A 20,027-nucleotide genomic window follows, 5' to 3' on the forward strand; every position below is an offset into this window, starting at 1 on the left:
TGGTGCCGAAGTTCATGACTGGTAAAAATGTCTGAAAATGTTCCATTTTCTGCAGGTTATAATTTTTTACAAAAAGATTCTTTCATTTGTTTTTTCCTTTCTTGGTCGTAGCATTAAAAAATTACCCATTTTATATAAAGAGATGTTTAGTGCTTGCAATTTCATTGTCTTCCACCCTGTTTTAGCTGTGGATGTGTTTACCCACATCAGAGGACATCTCTGGTGGTGTTAATAATACCTAGTTTTTATGGATTTGGTGGTTTGCTGTATTCCCAGAAAGAGAACTTACAGATCATAACCCTAAACGTTTCTTACATTATTTCCTACTGTAAAATGTGGGCTTTGTAGGAAAAATGACCTGAAACAATTCACAGAGTGGTCTCTTGACTGGGCAGCACTCTGCTCCTCAGCTAAAATCAGTGCCTGCTTCACACTGCTTTGTAAGGGAAGCCACACTTGATTTCATCAGTGTCTTCTCTTTCAACTCCAAGATCCTGTTTTTGTTTGGCACTAGGGCTAGACAATAAGCAGGAAAGTGCCCGAAATGGATGCATGGGAAAATCATGCCTGGAGAAAATGCTTGTTCCTAACTGCCAGGAGCTGCACGTTGGCTGCTGGTTGAAGAATGAATAATTGCATTCCTTTTTAAATGACACGCTTTAGAAGCGGTGTGGATATTCCCTTTTTTTAGTCAGTCACATGTCCTGATCCAGCAATGTGTTTTAGTTCTTTTTAAACTCGGATGATACTTTGAAATAAATTAAGCTAGCATGTGCTACAACACTGTTCTCAAGCATGAGCTCTTTCCAACGTCCAGACCTTAACTTTTAAAAAAGTGGTAATTTCTGGGATAATTTAATGCATTCAGAATTCCTGTGAGCATTCAGCTGACATGCCTCATGACAGACATCCAAAACCCAGAGTGCGTGTGATATGGGCCAGGCAGGAACTGAGAGCTGACCCCCAGCCCAGTGCCTTAGCCACGATCCCACCCCCAGCCACTGGAACTGGAGAGAGCATGGGGCAGGAAGCAGAAATCAGGGCTGTTTAACCAGGCTGGTGATTTCAGGGATGAAGCTGATAGAAGAGCAGAAGCAGAGAAGTGCACTGAGGGGAGCAATTTTAAATACTTAATTATAGAGTGCCTGAAGAAGGCTGGGCACTTGCTGGAGCACAGATCAAGTGCTTTCTTCTCTGATGGGATTAGGCCACTTTGGCTACTTGTGTCAAGTCCTTTTCAGACATGACACTGCTTTGATTCCTCCCACTCCCCAGAGGACTGTAATTAAGAAGTTACTGCCTCCCAAGTGTACAATTATGTTCTCTGAAACCCAATAACTAGCCCTGAGTGTAAAACAACCACTGCCTCCTGCATGAGTATCCTTCTGACACATAGGTACCTTACCTTTGGTGAACTGCAGAGGATGATTTATCCCCAGATAATGTGTTGAATATGAAGTATTAGAGAGGGGATCAAAAGGAAGACATGAAGTAGGTAAAACACAAATAAGGGTGTAAGTATACTTGGTAAGTATTTTTGACATAAAAGCTAGAATAAAAGCTTATATGAAAGTCTGAGTAGTTGTTGAGTTTGCCAGAAATGAGGAATGAAAGACTTCCAAGGACTGCAAGTTTGAGTTTTGATGTTTTGCCAGAGTTTCTGTGCTGTTGACAAAAATAAAATTCAAGGAGTTATTACATCTTAAAGACTTTTATTTACACTAGCCAAACACCTAGTTATGCCAGTCACAATTTTAATCTTCTGCGAAGGCAAAACTTACTTAGTGAAAATAGTATATACAAGGCAGAAATATAATCTGCTGGAAAACTGGTTTTGAACAGTAGTCTTGAGTGTTTCACCATGCCAGTGTTACTGTCACATCTGACAAATATTTACGTTTCTCTTGTTTAAGGCACTCCAGCAATAGAAATAAACAACTCCCAGGCACCATTTCCCAACACATTCAGAATTTGGAGCTAAACCTCCCTTGTTGCCAGGCACGCTGGGCTCTGGGTGGGCATGAAGCCTGATTTTGTCCCTCCCTCACTGCAACAGCCTTTAGGCTTCTAAATAAGCTTCCCTTGTTTAGACTAAAGAACTTGATTTCTCTGATATTTCTTCTAAGTCCACATTTTCTACTTATTTGAATCTTTGGTTTTTCCTGTGTGCTTTCCAATATGACCCTGACTCTCCTAAAGTGGTCAGAAATGACCAGTCTGGGGTGCTGTTTTATGTATTACACTATAATATTTTGTGTGTGTGTGTGTGTGTGTGTCCGCCCCCTCCCCCCCACCAAAAGTAGCATGGCATTGTTTGTGATCCCTTAAATTCTTCTCTGCAGAATTCCTCACAGCCTTGCTTTGTGCAAGTGATTATTCCTAACTCAGTGTAGTGCTTTGAAATTCACTATGGACAATGAATGAGACAAATGACTCTTTCTAAATGGGCTGCTCCTCCAGTTTGCCCACAGATGTTCTTGATTTAGGGCTGTGTTGTCAGAGTTGTGCCACATTTTACCAGAAAAAGGCAACTGTCTGTGCTTGAACTGTTCTAGAAGAGGACTTGCACCTCAGGAGATAGAAATACCACAGGCCGTCAGGGAAGGTTAAAAAAAAAGGAAAAAAAAAAGCAGTATTCTAGGGGAAAAAATGAGTATATAGTTTTAAAAGTCAGGTTCATTGCCTAGTGTCTTCAAGTAGTATCTTTTCTCAGTTCTGCAAGTCATGGCAACTTTCAAATAAATTAAGTATAAACAGTTAAACTAGTTCCACACCAAGGATTAATGGCAATATATTGAGGAAAAAACCAAAAAGTAAATTATGCAAAAAGTTAAGGAAGCACTTAATTTTGTTTGGTAGATGATTCTACTGAATTAAAATATGATTAATTTTACTAAATTCTGACATAGCTAATGAGCATAGTTAACAAATAAATATACCACAGAATTTTCAATTCCTTCACTTCCAAAATTACTTTTGGAATCATTCCCACTCCCAGCTGCTGTCGTGTCTGAGCTATGGAGTCACTTGTAACAACTAACCTGGAAATATGTTAGAAGCACCACAGTTATTCCAGCTGCTTTGAGCAGGGAAAAGTGATACATGCATAATGTTCTAGATTAGTATTTCTTCAAAATGTGTCCTGAGCATTGTTAGAGCACTGGCAGAAAGACATAAAAACAACAGCATTATCTGGGTTGTAGACTACTGCCTTCCAAATGTAACAGAACTTAAACATGAATCTATAAACCTTTTTTTGTTTGGGGTATCCCTTCAGTTACCTGTATCACTAGTTAATTCTTGTGTTCAAAAGGAATGGATAAACAGAGTATTTTAGTTCTGAATGTGCACATTTCTGAACAGAACAGGGAGCACTACAATATTTGTAGTAGTCTGGCTGTTTCTTAGTTAATTATAAACATCTGGTCAAACTGGCATCCCTATTACTGTGCATGCTACAGAATATAGTATCTTCCTTCTGCATCCTGTTGGCTTCCATAGGGATTTCTATTTCCTACAAAATATTTCTGCTAGTGCTGACAACAACTCCTTTTAGCTTGAATGTCCCTGTATGGATGAAAAGAATCTAGATTTGCACAACAGAAGGTAAAAAATCTAATTTAGGCAAATATTTTAAAGTGTTGTTGAATATCTTGAAAAACTATCCCACACCTAAAATAACAAATGCCTGTATAGGACATATCAGCACTCTGCTGTCACATTGCAATATGTTGTATGACATTATTGGATCTCCAGGTTTGCTAGAGAAGAGTGAAAAGGGAAATAGAATTGCTGTTTCATACCTCAGAGAGGAATGTAATCATCATGAAATTCATTCAGGTGCCAATGCCTAAATCTTTCCATGTATTTTCCACTCTAAATGTGATTTTTGACTTCCTACAGCTTTGCAAAAAACAACAAAAACCCCAAACTAAACAAAAGAGAGTTGTCATGCTGATTTTGTGCCTTAGGATGAATTGGTAATGAAAGGGAAAAGAAACTAAGGACTTCAGAATTAGACACTTGCCTCTGGATCTTAAAATAAGCTTTAGTCCTTCTTCTGTTCTAATATCAGTTACCAACTCTGAAGTCATTTAGTAAGGCTCTTGTCCCTCTGTAATCTCTAATGCCCATCTCTGATTTGCAGGAGTGATAAGGTGATGTGAAAAGCTGATACCCAGGAAGTGTAGAGTAGAACCAAAGGGCTGTGCTTCACTAAAACCTAAGGCCACTGCCCATGGGGGTTGGGGCAGAGGCTTTCACTGGATTTTGGAAAAATCTGTAGTGATGAACACCACTGGAAAACACCATGAGCATTTCTAACTCGCTGTGGGGTAAAAGTATTAACTTTCCAAATATGTCTAAAAATGTTGCTTATGTAACTTTTGTGTTTTTACAATGTGATCTTTTTTTTCCTTTAGAATTTTCACCATGGGTGTTTGCAGTTATTTATTTTAAATTTCTGGGCAAGAGAAACCTACTTTACTCAATGCCAGAGAATAAATTAAGTCATCCTTCAGTATGTCACTTTTAATCTGGAGATCACTCTGTAGATATTTTAATGATTTTGCATCTAGAAATATCAGTCTGATAATTTGTCTAAACTCCTTGAATACCATCTCTTACAGATACACTTATTTAAGGAAACTTACAGTTTAAATTTTTCCTGCACTGTATGTAAAATTTGTTTCTTGAAATTCTTCTTATAGTTTACACAGATAAATATTAATATATCATTTTATGACCTTTACTGTTATTTTATTTAGAATCCTGGAAAAATCTGAAAAAATGAATTTGATTCAGAAAGAATATATATTATTTTTATTCAACTAGCAGGGTACTATTATAAAATTATAGAAATTTATTTGAGATGCACAGTTTTCCTGTTTAATTCTATCTTACCCACAGACCAGATAGATGGCTGATTGACTTCCTAAATTTTGATATCCCAGTGTGTAAAAGCAACCTCCACCTCTTCCCTAGGAGGGCTGGAAAAGGCTGTGGGATACTGTGGACTGTTATGCCTCATAAATCCTATCCTGTCATGGTTTCACTCCAGCTCTCTTCCCTCTTTCCCTCATTTTCCTGAGGAGATGCTGCCCTTGCACTCTGGCTGTGTTGCCTTTTTGCCTCCTGTTTTATTGTCCACGCTGTTCATGCACTAAAATTGGCTCTCTTCGAGAACAAGCCAATTTCTAACAGGACAAACCTGAACACCAAAGCCTACAGGTTTTATGCTTGAGCCTTCTGCAGGGCAGCAGTAATGACAGAGGGCGGCTGTGTCATACACATCTGTCCCCCTCCCAGAACACCCTTTGTATCCAAATTCTGACTCCCTCATGCCACAGCACAGCCATGTAATTCAAGTGTTATGGTGTGAAAATGTTACTCTGCCAAGTTAGGATGTGGGTTTTCATCTTTTTAGCTTTTACCTGGAAAAAAACCACAAAAACCCAACCAAGAATTATATAATAAGTAGGTTTTGGTGCCACAAGAGCTACTAGCCTGAGGGAGAATATCTGAGAGATGATTATAGGCTCAAATCAAACATTGCTTTGGCCCTGAGTCATGGCTGCAGCACTTCCCACCAAAATAAACTGGCAAATGGACTGGCCCAGCAGGTGCTCAGTCTGGCTCTGGAAGGACACTGGAGATTGCTCTGGGGCTCAAACTTGGGGTCAGCTTCCTGTGCTGAGTAAATTGAGTTGCTGTGATGAATTGTGCCTTCCTAGAGAATCATCTGATTCCAGCTGCTGTCCTCTAAGCACACTCACACCTGACAGTCTTTATCTCTGTTCTTGGCTCTTGCAAATGAAGGGGTGATAAGAACTAAAGGGCAGAAAATTGTCCCAATACCTATGGATAAGTGTACAAATTCAGCGCAGGCAGCACTTCCCCCAGGAACTTTTCTCGTCCACCTCATTTTCTCCTGGCATTTCAGGAATATCCTGGCCATGCAGAAATTTTCCATGACTTTCTTTCCAAAAAAATTAGTTATTGTCAAATTATGTTTGCTCCAGAGGATGCCAGGTCTGGGCAGCCTGAGACCATTTACACCAGCTGGTTTGGTGGCTGTGTTTCTTTTTGCTGGTGTGCTGCACAGAGACAATTTCCATGTGGCTTCAGGTGCCTATTCTACAATTTTAGTGTTTTCGTTTTCTAAATGATGACTAAATTCTAGGTATCTACTTCTCCTGTGAAGAAAATGACATATACACCTGTAGGAATATCTTAAACTGGAATGGGAATTCTTGTTTCCCTTAAGTCTTCCATGTTAATTTACACCTTGCCCTCTGGTGACATTTTTTAACTGAGGTTAGTGTATAATACCTAACTAATTTTTAGTGAGGTATTACACTTCCAACCCCTTTGGCTTCTTACATGCTGCTGAACGTTGGCCTGACTGGTGCATTTGGATTTGGATAAAGGAGTCACCACAGAGCAAGCAAGGTCAAAACTGTCACCATTTCAAATGAAAAGCAGGATTTCAAATAAATGGGGAGATTAACTTTGTCCTTTGAAAAGCAACTCTGTTTTTCAGGAATAAAATTCACCTCTAACTGCAAGAAGAAAATTATTATCACCAAGTTACTAATAAGAGCACTTCTGAAATGTGCATGCATTTGGACTGAGATGTTTTAAGTGTGCTTGAAATTTATCTTAATTATGGCTCAAAGCATATAAGATGGTGAAAAATAGTATTTCTGTTTAGTAGGAGTGGGTGGTGCTATCTATTAACATAAGTTTGAATTCACACAGTAACATTTAAAGTCTATTTATAAGTGAAAGACTAACAAACAGATAAGTGAATATAGGTCAGAGAGGGGAGTTGGAGAGAATGGGAAAAATAACACCTCTGGCTACATGGGCTGATGAGGCACCACTGCTGCCAGGGAAAAAGGATCAAAATAATAGCTTGGTGTCTAAGTAAACTGTGGCTGCTTGCTGCAGAATAAAATACCAAACATTCTGACTGAGCTTAACAGCCCTGCAGACTGCCTGAGGAGCTTTGTATTTCATCCCAGAGGCAGACATAGAGTGCTTATTATTCAAATACCCACCACTTATCCCTGATAATGCTTTCAAGGCATACCTGACTGAACTGTAAAAAACCCAATCTGGTCAAGGGCTGGTTTAATATGCACAGACACTGGCTTGCAAACCACCATGGATTGTTTTCATGAACTACAATTTCACTGTCAAGATTTAATTAAGAACTATATTGGAGCCTTTGGAATAAGTGGGGTTGTCTGGAGTGTTGGACAAGTGCACTGTGTGACACAAAGGTCTGTGCACTGACCAAGCTGCCTTCCCAAAAGTGAAAAGGGACAGGATTGCTTAAAAAAGCCACCAAACCATTCCCCTTACCTCTAATGCACACGGTGCTTTTACATCATTTTCATCACTGTGAGCTACATTATGTAGTTGGGATTTGATTGTATTAACCTACATATTGCAGTCTTGAAAATCCTGGGAAAAGGACACATTTTATGGCACTATAAAGTAATCATTTTTCTGCTACTGTATGAAGATTATAACATTCCCTGAAAATACATAACAGATTTAATCTGAAATAGGATGTATTAATTTTTTTTTGTACAAGCAAGCTGTCTGGCAGGCAGCAAGAAATAAAGGTAATGTTTATTATTAAGTTTTAGTGACTTAAAATAATATTTATATAAATGCATACACATAGAAGCACTAAAAAAAAAACCCACAAAAAAATTAAAACTGACATGTTGATTTTAAATGATGTTTTGAAATAGTGAAGTCTAATGGACAGCTAGACATCATTCACAAATACAAATTAATGTAAATTAAGAAATGTTTCTGCTCTAAACCTCATGTGTTAAACTTAATCAGTATTTACTGTATTATCTCTGAATAGAATAAGGACAGCACATTATCTGTTTCAGTAATGCAAAGTTAATTTTAGCTGTCAGAAGGTTGGAGTCAAAGACCTATAAAAGAATATATTTCCTGAGTGAAATCTAAAGGGACATTTTAATTTGTTTCTGTTCCATTGCTTCTGAATAAATTGTTTGGAAGCAGATAATGAATTCATGTAAGTGCTAGTCTTCTGTACTGGTCCTAAAATTTCTAAAAGCTTTCCTAAGAAAACTCTTTTTTTCTTACTTTTAAAGAATAACCAAATACATTGGGTTTTGTTTTCAGTGTTAAAATGCCTTTGTGAGGGCAGTTCAAGCAAGAATTTTCAAAGTTCACATTACCTTAAGTAAAATTTATAGAGTTGTGTCAGACTTGTTCAAAATGTTAAATATGCATTTATGTATAATTTTCAGGGCTGTAACTATATTGGCTGCTCCCAGATGCTCACCACTGGGGAGGAAAATCCTAAACTTGGAGAAAGTTTCTGAATTTTAATTTCCACTAGCAAAGTGCTTATTTGAAGGTAAGTAATTTGAAGGTAAGTGATTTAGAACTGTTGAGAGATGAAGTGTGCAAGCAAAAGCCTCTCCTTTTTTTCAACTCACTATAATGCATATTCAGCTTCTGAGGCACAAAGCTGCAAATTTGTCTTTTAGCTGTTCCAGACAAATTACAGATACATTTCAGTGGAAGCAGGGAAGGGACCTGAAAGCATGGTTTTAATAATAACATACACCCCCTACTACTGAATTCATGAGACCCTGGCTATGAAATTATTAAAACTGCAGCACTGATCACCACAGGATGCTGAAACAGCCAACAATAAAAATAGATTGGAAACAGATCACAGCAAATTCATGGGTAAAGAACCACCACTGTTGTTTGAACTCTACAGGTAACCTCCATCCCAGGAACTCTTAAGATGTTTTGAGCAGGACTGTTCCAGTGTGGCTGTATTTAGAAGGTGTCACAAGCTGAATGTTTTCTGGGTCTGGGTGAAAAATACCTGTGCAGTGACATGGAAGATCTTATTGGTTCATAGCAGTGAATTGTAAAGAACTTAACAGGGACAATGCTCTGTTTAATGCTTTGGGGTTCTTGCATACAAGCTGGAAAGATTTGCCAGATTGTTAATTGACTGAAAGGATTCCTCTAGCCCTGGAGAACCAGGCTGAAGTTTTCTGTGGCAAAGTAGCAGCTTCCCCTTTAGTGATGGACTCTGGGCCCTGATGAGCCAGAGGGCTCAGTCACTCCCCTCCACTGGCACAATGACTCATTTCCCTGGCTGCTGCTGTAAACTCTGCCTTTCTTCAGCTGAGAATAAGTGAGGGCTGTGATGTACCAGAGTTTGTAGCACAATGAGCTGTAAAAGCTGTTGCTAAACACAAGTCATTTTGTCTCTGAGGCTCATGAGGGAATGGGAGGGAGATACAAGAGCTGGCAAGTTAGCCCAGAACTTCAAAGTACAAAAAGCCTCTAGTTAGTTTGACTTCCTTAGGTTTTCCTCTATATGCCTTATTTTTTCCTAGCTGGATCCTCAGATAAACTCAGGAAAGTGGATACTCCCCTATTTTCCACAAAATTATGACTTTCCTTTCTGTAGGATAACCTGTTAAATTTTGCGACTACCTCTTTCTACCCCTGGAGGATCTAAGATACCAATAAATGTTCTTTGAATATTCTTCAGATTAGAAGGCTGATTTATTTGAAACAGGCACGAGGATCCTCTGTGCTTCTGCTGTGCTGCATCCTCTCTGTTTGCAACACAAGTGACTATAGCCCAGCCACCCAAAACTGGCAGCAGCAGCAGCAGCACCAAACCCCCAAACTCTCACTTGCTCCCCTCTTCCAGAGCTTGCAAAAAAAAAAAAAAAAAAAAAAGGTGGAGAGCACAGGGTTCCTTCAAATCGATGCAAAGTTTGGTTGGTTTGTTTGTTTTCCTCTCTGCTTTCCAATATGGACAAAGCTGGTGAAAGCACAAAGCTGCCATTCTTGATGGAAAAGTTATTAAAAGCTGGAATCACATCTTGCAGTCCCAGAGAGGGCTCTGCTGGCCTGCCTGCTTTTTATACCACAGAGAAGTTTTTCATATTTTGTTGCTTCTGAAGGGTGGTGAGTCCTAAACACAGTTTAAGCTGCTTTGAGTCAATACCTGAGGACAGCTGGGTAGGGGAACATACACGTGTCAGGTATAGAATAAAACAGCTGCCTGTGAAAACATTCTTAGGGCTGCAAGTTTACAACTGAAGGTGTATTTGATGGGCAGCAAATGTAAACTATTAAATTCTATCCTATGTGGCCTTCAATTGTCCGGCATAACTTCAGCTTCTGAAAGGCATTAGTTAAATTGTTACAATTCATCTGGCTAAGAAAGACCACAAGTGTTTTCAAAACCACTTTTCCCCAAGCCTTTACTTTGCCTATTCATACTGAAAGCTCTCTAGCAAATGGACCACTTATTATTGTATTTTTGTTCAGTATGAGTGCCTGGGTTTTGAGGCACTATGGCAGTAACACAATTATATGCAAATAACCACTCCAGGGTAATTCCACACAGACCTTCATATTCACATTTTTGTACCTCAGATACATTCACAGCTTACTCAGTGCATCAATTAATTAAGCTAATCTGAGCCTACTTATGACAACTGTCCTAGCTTCCAAGTCATGGGACTGTTTTATCTTTTTGAAACATAAATTGCAAGTGTTGAAGGTTGGGACTAATGTTTGTGGGTCTTAAAGCAGTGAAAGAGATGGGAAAAAAAAACCAAACCCAGCAATGTCCTTGTCCTGGTGAGCAAGAGCAGCAAATCTGTCAATGGGTCAGTTCAAAATCCATCTCTCTGAGCAGCAGCTCAGCATCTAGCAATCAGACTTGTTGCCAAATAGTCCATTTCTATTCTTTTAAATACCAGCCTGAATCCACAGCAGGTTTCTCAGCTACTTCCTTATTTTACACAATTAATCAGTGCAATAACTGCTAATTACTAAACCTTAGAAATCATTTTATGGAGGTGATGACCAAGATATCTGAAGACATGAAGTTCAAATACAGGTTTAATGTCTCCTCCTGGTCAAACACAGCATTTTTTTTGTTTTAGGATTGCCTTTTTGTAAGCTGCAATAACAAAATGTAAACTGCTTACTGATGGAATTTGCCGTAATAATAATCATATTTAAGCAGGTGATCTTCTGGGGTTTTTTTTTTTTTTTTTTTTTTTGCTATCCTATCTACTCTTTCAGATACAGCTGAAGACATGATGTGTGTGTTTGTCCAGCATAGCAGTATACACATTTATAATTTAAAACCAAATCCTGTTCCAAAGTAAAGGAAATACTATTCTCATAACAGACCTCAGAGACCTGGACCTTTGTTTGCCTGGCCAAGTAAATACCAACTCATTGAAGGAGTGTAGAATTAAATCTAAGTTTCCAGCTTGGTGCAGGGATAGGTGAAGATCTGATGATCACTGTCTCAAAATTTCCATTCCAAAGCCCTATTTCTCTACTGTTCTCTACTTTCTAAGCTAGTTGAAATTTCTATCTGCCTTGGGTTACTTTCTTTTGAGGGTAGGAAAAGAAGAAAGAAACACTTACAGGAAATATACGTTAAAATATTTTCCAGCAGTCATGTTTTTCAGAGGCAGACAGAGAAAGTTAAGTTGTTCTTGTCAATGTAAAATGTCTGTGAATATGTTTTTTGGCTGAGAAAATCTAGCTGTCTTTTATGACCCTGACATCTGACACAGGATGACCTTGCTGGTGGCTTTGACATCTTTGTGGAAGCTCAATTAAATCTGAGTAACAGAAAAATAAAATCTCGCAAGGTGTACAGGCTTAGCACAGACTTCATAGATTCTTGAGAAATGAATTCTGCAAAGAATGCCAATGCTAAGTTTTGTTTCCTCATAGGAAAACCACAATGCATTGTATTTCCATTCTATCTCCTCCAAGCTATCATCAGCCTCTTAGGTGCTCCATCATCTCCAGCACATCAACAGCTGATTCCAAAGGACCCTGTTTTGTCAAACAGCTCTTTGTTACCACTTTAATCATTGGAAGCTGCTCTAGGTCAGAGGCACATCAAGAAATCCTTTATTTAGAATAAGTAATATTTTCAATGGGATGCCTTGTATTTTTCTCTACAAAAATATTGATCTTTTTTCCCAAGAAAGGACCTGAAAGACCTCAGGGCAAAAGTTTCTAACTACAGGATCAGATAAAACCCAACACACTCTTTCAGGAAAACATTTACATGCAAGCTTTGATTTTTATGGATTATAGCCCTTAGCTGTCATGGGAGACAAGGCTCAAAACAGCACAGGCCTTGTCAAAAACTCTGCAGCAAGGACACTAAAAGCACACAACAGCAGTCACATAGAGGAACCCCTGGAATTTGCTGCTCACTAAAGATTTGCCTGCGTTTCTTGAACAGACCATGCTACCTGTTCCCCTGCACTGGGGACATTGCAAAAGGTATTTGCTTATGTTAATCGACCCTGTGAATTAAAGCTTTTCCTCCCACTTTTTCTTTCCTATGTTTCTGATAAACTCCTCTTCTGAAGTCGCCAACTCCTACTGAGTGAGAAAGTTTCATGCACCTGTTTATATAAAGGGAAATGAAATTTCATTATAAGTTTTTCGGCTTCTTTTAGCAGAATTCCTCTCACCTCCTTTTATGTCTCTGCTTATGCTAAAAGCATCTGTGCTAGCCAGGTACTCTTTGGCACTTTAGGCATCCTTTTTGGGAAAGGAGTGAAGCAAATACTGGGGTGAGATTGTGCTGACCTATTTACACCAGATGCCTTGCACCTTACCAGTGTCTGCTTCTCTCTATTACTGCAAAAAGAAAGTTGGAGTGTTTGGTTCAAGATGTTTATCTTTGGTCAGTTGAATTCTAACCTTTATTTGCAGATACTCAAATAAGTACCTGCAAATAAAGGTTAGAATTTAGTGTTTAAGTATTTAAGCTTTGACTGAGAATAAGGGATATTTGGCAATTTTCTGGTGGGAAAGGTGTTGTGATAGTCAGCAGGAATAGATTCTAATAGGCTTTAATTGATCCTACTACAGCATAGTCCTGGTGTTTAGTATCCTGAGAATTTCATATTTTTGAAAGGGAAAAAGATGTCTCTTCCCTGAAGTAGATTGAAGTGTAAGAGAAAATAACCTTTAGTACTGTATCTTAGGTCCTGACTAAAATCCCAAATTTGAGCATTCATCTGCTGAGCTTTTAGAAAGTGAATCTGCTGAGCTCTGCTGTACCCACCCTATCTGCACTAACTGAGCTTTGTTTAATTCAGCTAAACATGTTTAGGTGATGACAACACTGTGCTCAAAACAGGACACAAACTTATCAAATACCTTGTAATTACCATCATTTTTAAAAACACATTTTCAAAGCCTGAACATTTCTTCCCCCTATTATTATAAGTGTATGCATTTTACTGAAGTGGCAGTAACTCGCTTTTCCTTATCTTAACTGTAAATGACCCTATTCATTTGTAGCTAAAATTGTCCTCCCCAGAGTGCACTGGCTTCAGCAGAATTACAACTTGCATGATTTTAGCTGATAGACTCTACTGCAGATACATAACCTAAAGAAGTAACATATTTCTGGCAATACATGATAAAAGAAGCACTTGGCAAAGGTCAGCTTTTCAGATGTCTCGTGGAAATCTCATTAAGTACAGTCTTTTGATTGGTCCTCTTCTTCTGCCTCAGTGTCTGTACCAATTGTCCTGAATTTCTGATTGAAGTTTGGCATCTCAGTGACTTTTTTAACAAGCTAGAAGGTTCCAGTATAATTAAAATAACCTCAAAGTCAAATTTAACAGGTGAGAATTTTGATAAAACTCTTTGAATTAACTCCATTGTATGAAAGTAAAACAATCTTTAAATTATCAGTCCTTCTGAATGTAGCTAAGGCTGCTAAGATTTGAGTGAATGTCAGGCAAATTCCTAAATATTTGAACAAAAAAGCCTCGCTGAAGCAATTATTCTATATTAATGTGAACTATGCCAAGATGAAACCCTTGTGCAAGCAGGGCCTATCTTCTTTTCAGTTTTCCATTTTAAATCCAAACTTTCCATTCATTTCAGCTTTCCATTTGAAATCCTAACTTTTGTCTGCCATGATGACTTTTTGTTAACCTGCTGTTAAAAGTCTAGGTTGGTGCATATGTTAAAAGAGTGCAGGTAATAGAGATCAGAAATAAAAGTAGATGATCCAAAAGTTGTGATGAACTCTAGTTCAGTGCTGAGGCAAAACTCACCACTACCAGCATTGTTTCTGCCTACAAACTCCAGAAATTGTTTAAGCTGAGCCACTACAAACAGAGAAACGTTAATATTTATGTGGTGACGTTTTGTTTGACCATCAAGCCAGTTTTCAGCTGACAGACTGCTATAAAATAAAAAGATGGACAGCAACTAAAAAAGAAGAAAATTAAGCTGTGTATTAGATATGAATCAATTACAGAGTGAGATGACAAGCTCATTCTCTTTCCTGCTGGAGGTGGGGAAGCAGAGTACTTCATGACCTTGAGGTTTCTTTCAGAGTACATTTGCTTTCCTTACATGAACAGCTTAAAGGCTAGCTCTTAAAATCTGCATTACATTCCCCTTTAGAAAGAAGTTACAGAGAGTCTTCATTCATGTTTTAGAAGAGTCTGCGTGCCTATTTTCTACTCTTGTACTTGTTCAGGATGCTACATCCCAGATCCAAGCATTACAGAGATTCCTGCAACCTCTGCTGCATTGCAAAGGTCTTGGATTGAGATGGCTGCCAGGAGGCTGAGCAGTAAGGAACAGATCAGCTCCAAAGAGCTAAGGCTGAGTTCCATGGGGCACTGCAGGGGTTAAACTCGCTGGCATCCGCTCTGCTTATGTACAGAAGGACTTGTGTCATGCGAGCTTTTGGTCAGCACGAGCCTGCAGGATGCTCTTGCCCTCTTCAATAAACTTCAGTCACTTGTGTTGCACCGAACTGAGAAGGAAAGCCCTGCAAATTTGAAACCTAAAAGTAACCCCCATGAGACATTCAGCTGTCCCAAATATAGCTGGGACAGCTGAATGTCTGATGAGTGCCCCAGTGGAGGCATCACTCCACTGGGGATGTGCATTCCTGTGGAGCACCCTCAGCCTAAGTCACAGAGAGTATCTCCTGAGACATCAAAGAAAAAAATTCTGGAGTCCATTCAAAGGCAAGTAGGTGGTAAATGTTTACATGGATTACAAAAGATGAAGTAGCCTACCAGATGTTGGAAGATGCAAGTACTTAATCTATGGGACAAAAGAAATGCAGGGATATCTTGTGCTTCTGGAGAACTGCAGAAGGACGTAGACTTTGTAAGGTAACTTCTGTCCACTGGCCCAGCTTCAGTCTCAGCGTTATTGAGGGGTATGAGATATAGCAACAGTCTACCAATATGCTGGTCATTTAAATGATAGATGCTTATAAGTACCTTTTTCCTTCCTGCCTGAGCTTTACTCAAATTCTTCCATTAAAATATATAATTGAGTACCTAGACAGTTGCATTTTGATTTGCATCTCTTGCCAACCCAATATATCTTTCAGATAAGCCTTTCATGCATTACTTTTAATAATAATGTCCTAAATTAAAAGGCTGCTTCCATCAGCATAATGAAGCAAGATAGCCAAGAAAATAACTATGTGCCTGAGAAATTCATTAAAGTAAGAAAAAAAATCCATGAAAAAGGGATGATAATGAGAAAAATATTAAGCCTCAAAGATGACAATACTGAAAGGAGAGACTGCATTTAGGGCTTACTTACTGCATGGGAGGGGCTATTTTCTCTTTCCAGAGATCTTGCCTTTTTTTTTTTTTTTTAAATTCTGACAAATCACATAAAATTTTGGCAACTCAGTAACTTTTAAATTGCCCTAGGCATATGGGAGTTTACGAGCACAAAACCTGTGCCTGATAGTGGTATCAGGGATAATCCTTTATGCTACTTAGGTAAGTGTTAGTTTTATTGATTTCCCTTCTTCCAACACTGAGAAACCTACAACTTAATAATGACAAAGACCAAAGCTGCTCAAAGAAGGCAATTTATTGCAATCAAGATATGCTTTCTAATTACCCTCCTGGTCTCTATTTAAGTTGCAGATTGTGCTACTTATATTTATCTTAGAAATGCATTGTACTTATAAAGTCCTTTTTAAAAAAGAATATTTGAAAAGGTGCTGAAAAATATTATAGAGAGTAAAAAGAACTTGCATAGTGAGCACTAATGAGGCACATGCTTGCCTTTGAATTGCATTCCCTCTTCCTCTCCCTCCCATCTTTATCTCTTATCTTCAGCCAGCCAAGGCAGCGTTAAACAAGAAAACCAGTTCCCATCTGACTCCTCTCTGCCTGTCTGCTGAGCTGTGCTGCTGCTCCTGGCAAGCTGTGGGCACTCAGGGACACACAGAGGCTTTGCAGGAGGAGCTGACACACATCCAGCCTCAGACAGGTGCTGTAAACCTGCTCTCTGCTTGCCGTGACTACGCAGAGACAAAAGGCTCTGCCTGGGACAGAACAGCCCTTGGCTGCTGGAGCACAGATGGTATTAAAGTGCTTTGTGTGACACAAGGTGTTAGAAAACGCTCGGCTCACTAACATGTGCTGTCAAGACCTGTTTTCTCCAAGCTGCCAGCCTGTCATTGTCTTTTGGAAACCAGCATGCAGCCAGGAAAACCATTTCCATCAGAAACAGAAGCCTTGTTTATACTTCACTTTCATTTTCGCCTACCAGGTAATTTCTCTCTCTAATGTCACCACAGGTATTAGAGTAGAATTAAGGAACAGCCAAAATTTCTCTTTCATTACATAAGAAACAGTAACTAGAAGAGAGAAAATAGGTTTTAAAAATGACAAGAGTAAAGGAAAGAGAGGCTTTCAAACCAAGCATTCCCCACACCTGAATCTGCTGAACTTCTCAGAAACAGTATAAAAGTCTTTCTTTTCTCTATAAAGTGTACAGATGGCAGTTGGAGGAATTCCTGGCCAAGGTAAAATCCAACTTAGTAGTAAGAAATAATAAAAGTTTGGGAACTTTGTCTTTCTGTATATGCTCTTCAAGGAAGCAGCAAAGGCTTGCAAGGGCTGAAACTGGCCCCTATTCTGACCTATTTTTCACTAAAATCTGTATGTTTCATTAACAGTACCATGAACCAACTGGGTGACTTTAGTCCATTTTACAGCTACCCAATGACATTTTTTATTTTTTCTATTAGTGCAAATGCAGCAACCTTGTCTTCACCTCTTACTGTAAGACTTTTAAAGTGCAATTTGCTGTATCTTTCAGAGTGTGGACACAATCCTGGAATGCTAGGGGTCAGAACTTGTGTAGATATAGATGAGGGTAAGGAGAGCTGAACATGGGGACACATCAGCCTCAAGGGTCTTTTTCTTCCTCTAGCAAAAAAAAAAAAAAAAAAAAAAAAGCAATGTGATTAAATACCTTAGAAAGTCTCTGAACGTCAAATGGTGGCACATGACTACTCTGTCTCTACATGTGGAATTTTCAGGTTCATTTATGAACAATCATATTTCATGTTCATTTGCTTAGGAAATTAAATGATTGCTGAAGATTTGTTTCTTTTTGCTTTATTATTCACATATCTCAGTGTTAGATGACAATTTTTTCTCATGATACTGTTGCAGGAAGTTTTACCCTTCTGTTTTTACACATTTTTGTATTCAAACCAATTGAATACATTATCAATTAAATGTTATCAATGTTAAGCTGTTATATTTGAATGACTGCAGGAAACAAGGATTTTGGGATTTCATCTTTGTTGTTAAAAGTCTGTATGGAAAAAGTCACTTGGTGAAACTGCACAGGGCAAAACCAGAAATAAAATCAAGCATACACTGGCTAATGCAAAAATGGAGAAAAGTCTTCTCAGAAAATATCGTTGTGCTGCTGGGCTTTCCATCTTCAAAATGTCTTGCAAAGGTTAAGTCTTTAAAATATATCTGTGCAATGAAGCATTATATTGGCACCATTGTTTCTTTCCCCTCAGTTAAAGTAGATGTTGAGTGTTTAAATGTCCAAGGCTGTGGAGAAGGTCGCTCAGATCTAGGACTGCAGACTAAGCTGCTTCTGTGATGCCTATATTTCTCAGACTGGGCTGGACATTCTTCATTTATTCAGTCATCCTTCTGTCAGCCACTGCTCTCCTCTTCTCAACTGATTGTCCTCTTTGACATCTTTTCCTGGCTGGACTGCAGCTTTCCACAGCACTGAGTGTGCTAAGATTGCCCCATTAAGCCTTCAATAACCCCACAGGTCAACCCTCACTTGGCTGCATTTCCCTGCTCCCACTTGAGGCTTTTTGCAGTGCAGACTTTTCTCTCCTCCTGTACAACTTTAAGGAAAGGTCAGCAAAACTCTGTATTCAACCTGCTTTGCATAATCCCTATGGAAGACCCAACCAAATGAATTTGATCTCTAAAACAGGTACATCACAAACACATCTATAAAGTCTCTGTCTGAGAGGGTAAAAAGCAACTCACCATCTCCTGTGTCAGGAATCACCTTGGAAAAGCTGTCTCTGGGAATAGGACTAGTAGTAGGAATTCTATCAGCCTTAGCAACACTGGATACTGCCAAAAACCTGCAAGAAAGCAAAAAACCAGAATATAGGTTCTGTAAATGACAATGAATGATGTCTACTTCAGAGGAAGGAAAAGATTCTTCAGAAAGGCCTAAACTGTAGTTTTCAGGATCTCTCCAAATAGCTGGGGATGATTGTTTAAAAACTTAGAGACCAGTACCAGGAGGTCCCCCTGCTCAGAGTTCACATGAGAGCATAGCTGGTGATGACAGAAATACTTTGGAATGAGCTAATGGCCAGCGAGGGCCTTGCAGGATTGGACACGCTAGAAATCGACTTGAGGAACTCGAGAAATCGAAAGGTCTGACTTGTACTTTCCTGAAGATAAATGACCTCTTAAAGGAAAGGGGAAGGAAGTTTAGCCAAACCAGCAGTTTTAGTGTGTCTTAAGCTTTTAGCACCTGGGTGCATCTGTCAGGGGCTAATTGTCAACTCCCACTGACTGCAGCAGGAGCCCGGGGCACTTGGCATTGTGCAGTATTAACCTGCTGTTATTAAACTAAAGAGATAAACATGCCAGAGTATGTGATGTTTGAACTGCAAGGCATTGTTTCTTGCATTCTCCCAACTCTAATATATTTTTTTTTCTCAGTTAGCAATGTCTCACGGCAAGGAACCGCCTAAAGAGGAAACATAATGCAAAAGAATATGCACTGTGAAAAGTCTGCACTGTGAAGTGCAGAAATATATCATTTTACCAAGAGTAGGCTGATTTAATTTTAAATATAAAATCTTTAAATAGCTAATGTGCTTAAAATGTAGAAAATCAGATAACAAAAGCAGTTCTTGTTTCAAAGGAGAATAGCAGACAGTGAGAAAAATGAATAAAAAGAAGACAAAGTGACAAAAGAAATAAGGAAATATCATTGATTTCCTGGAAAAAAAAAGGATAAAACCTAATAATTTTTCACACATTATCAAATAACATGGTAATTTATCCAGAATATAATTATGCTAACATTTGGCTGTTACTTGATATCAGATGAGTTCTTTCAGCTCAGAGTGTTCTGGGGCAGGTTTTGAGGGTGGTTACAGACCTGTTTGTTGGCACTATGGCTAATATCCCTGGAGGCGTTCAAGAAATGACTGGATGTGGCACTTAGTGTGTGCCACTTAGGCTGTGCTTGGTCAAGGGTTGGATTTGATGATCTTGGAGTTCTTTTCCAGCCTTACTGATTCTGTGGGCTAGGCTAGGATAGTAGGTGATGTGGCTCCTTCAGGTTGTCAGGGCAACTTTGGGAAGTCCTGTTTTCATTATTGCTAAAGGAAGGGTGAGAGCACCCAGCAAATAATGAGTCACAACATCAGTGCTGCATGTTTTGCAAAAACTTGGGAAAGTAAAAGCTTTTATACTTTTGTACCCATGCCACTGGTAGACGTGAAACATTTTTCAAAAATTAAGTCTCCTGCTTAGTACAGAACATTAACCTTCAAAATGTAACTTATTGGCAGTAATAGCAGAGTTTAAAAAGTAAAATGAGTGCCTGTGCTCTGTTTCTCCCTGCTC

At 38.8% G+C, this 20,027-nt stretch overlaps 1 protein-coding gene across 3 annotated transcripts in view; it reads right to left on the minus strand.

Moving 5' to 3' along the window:
- HTR1F (5-hydroxytryptamine receptor 1F) overlaps positions 1-20,027 on the minus strand; it is a 105,567-nt gene that overhangs the window by 38,615 nt on the left and 46,925 nt on the right. For all 3 annotated transcript variants that reach the window (XM_038135674.1, XM_038135681.1, XM_038135689.1), the window contains exon 2: positions 18,420-18,520. The gene's annotated coding sequence lies outside the window, so the exon portion shown is untranslated. The remainder of the gene's footprint in view (positions 1-18,419; positions 18,521-20,027) is intronic.

This window comes from Motacilla alba, chromosome 1 (assembly GCF_015832195.1).
Source record: "Motacilla alba alba isolate MOTALB_02 chromosome 1, Motacilla_alba_V1.0_pri, whole genome shotgun sequence".
Taxonomy (NCBI): Eukaryota; Metazoa; Chordata; class Aves; order Passeriformes; family Motacillidae; genus Motacilla; species Motacilla alba.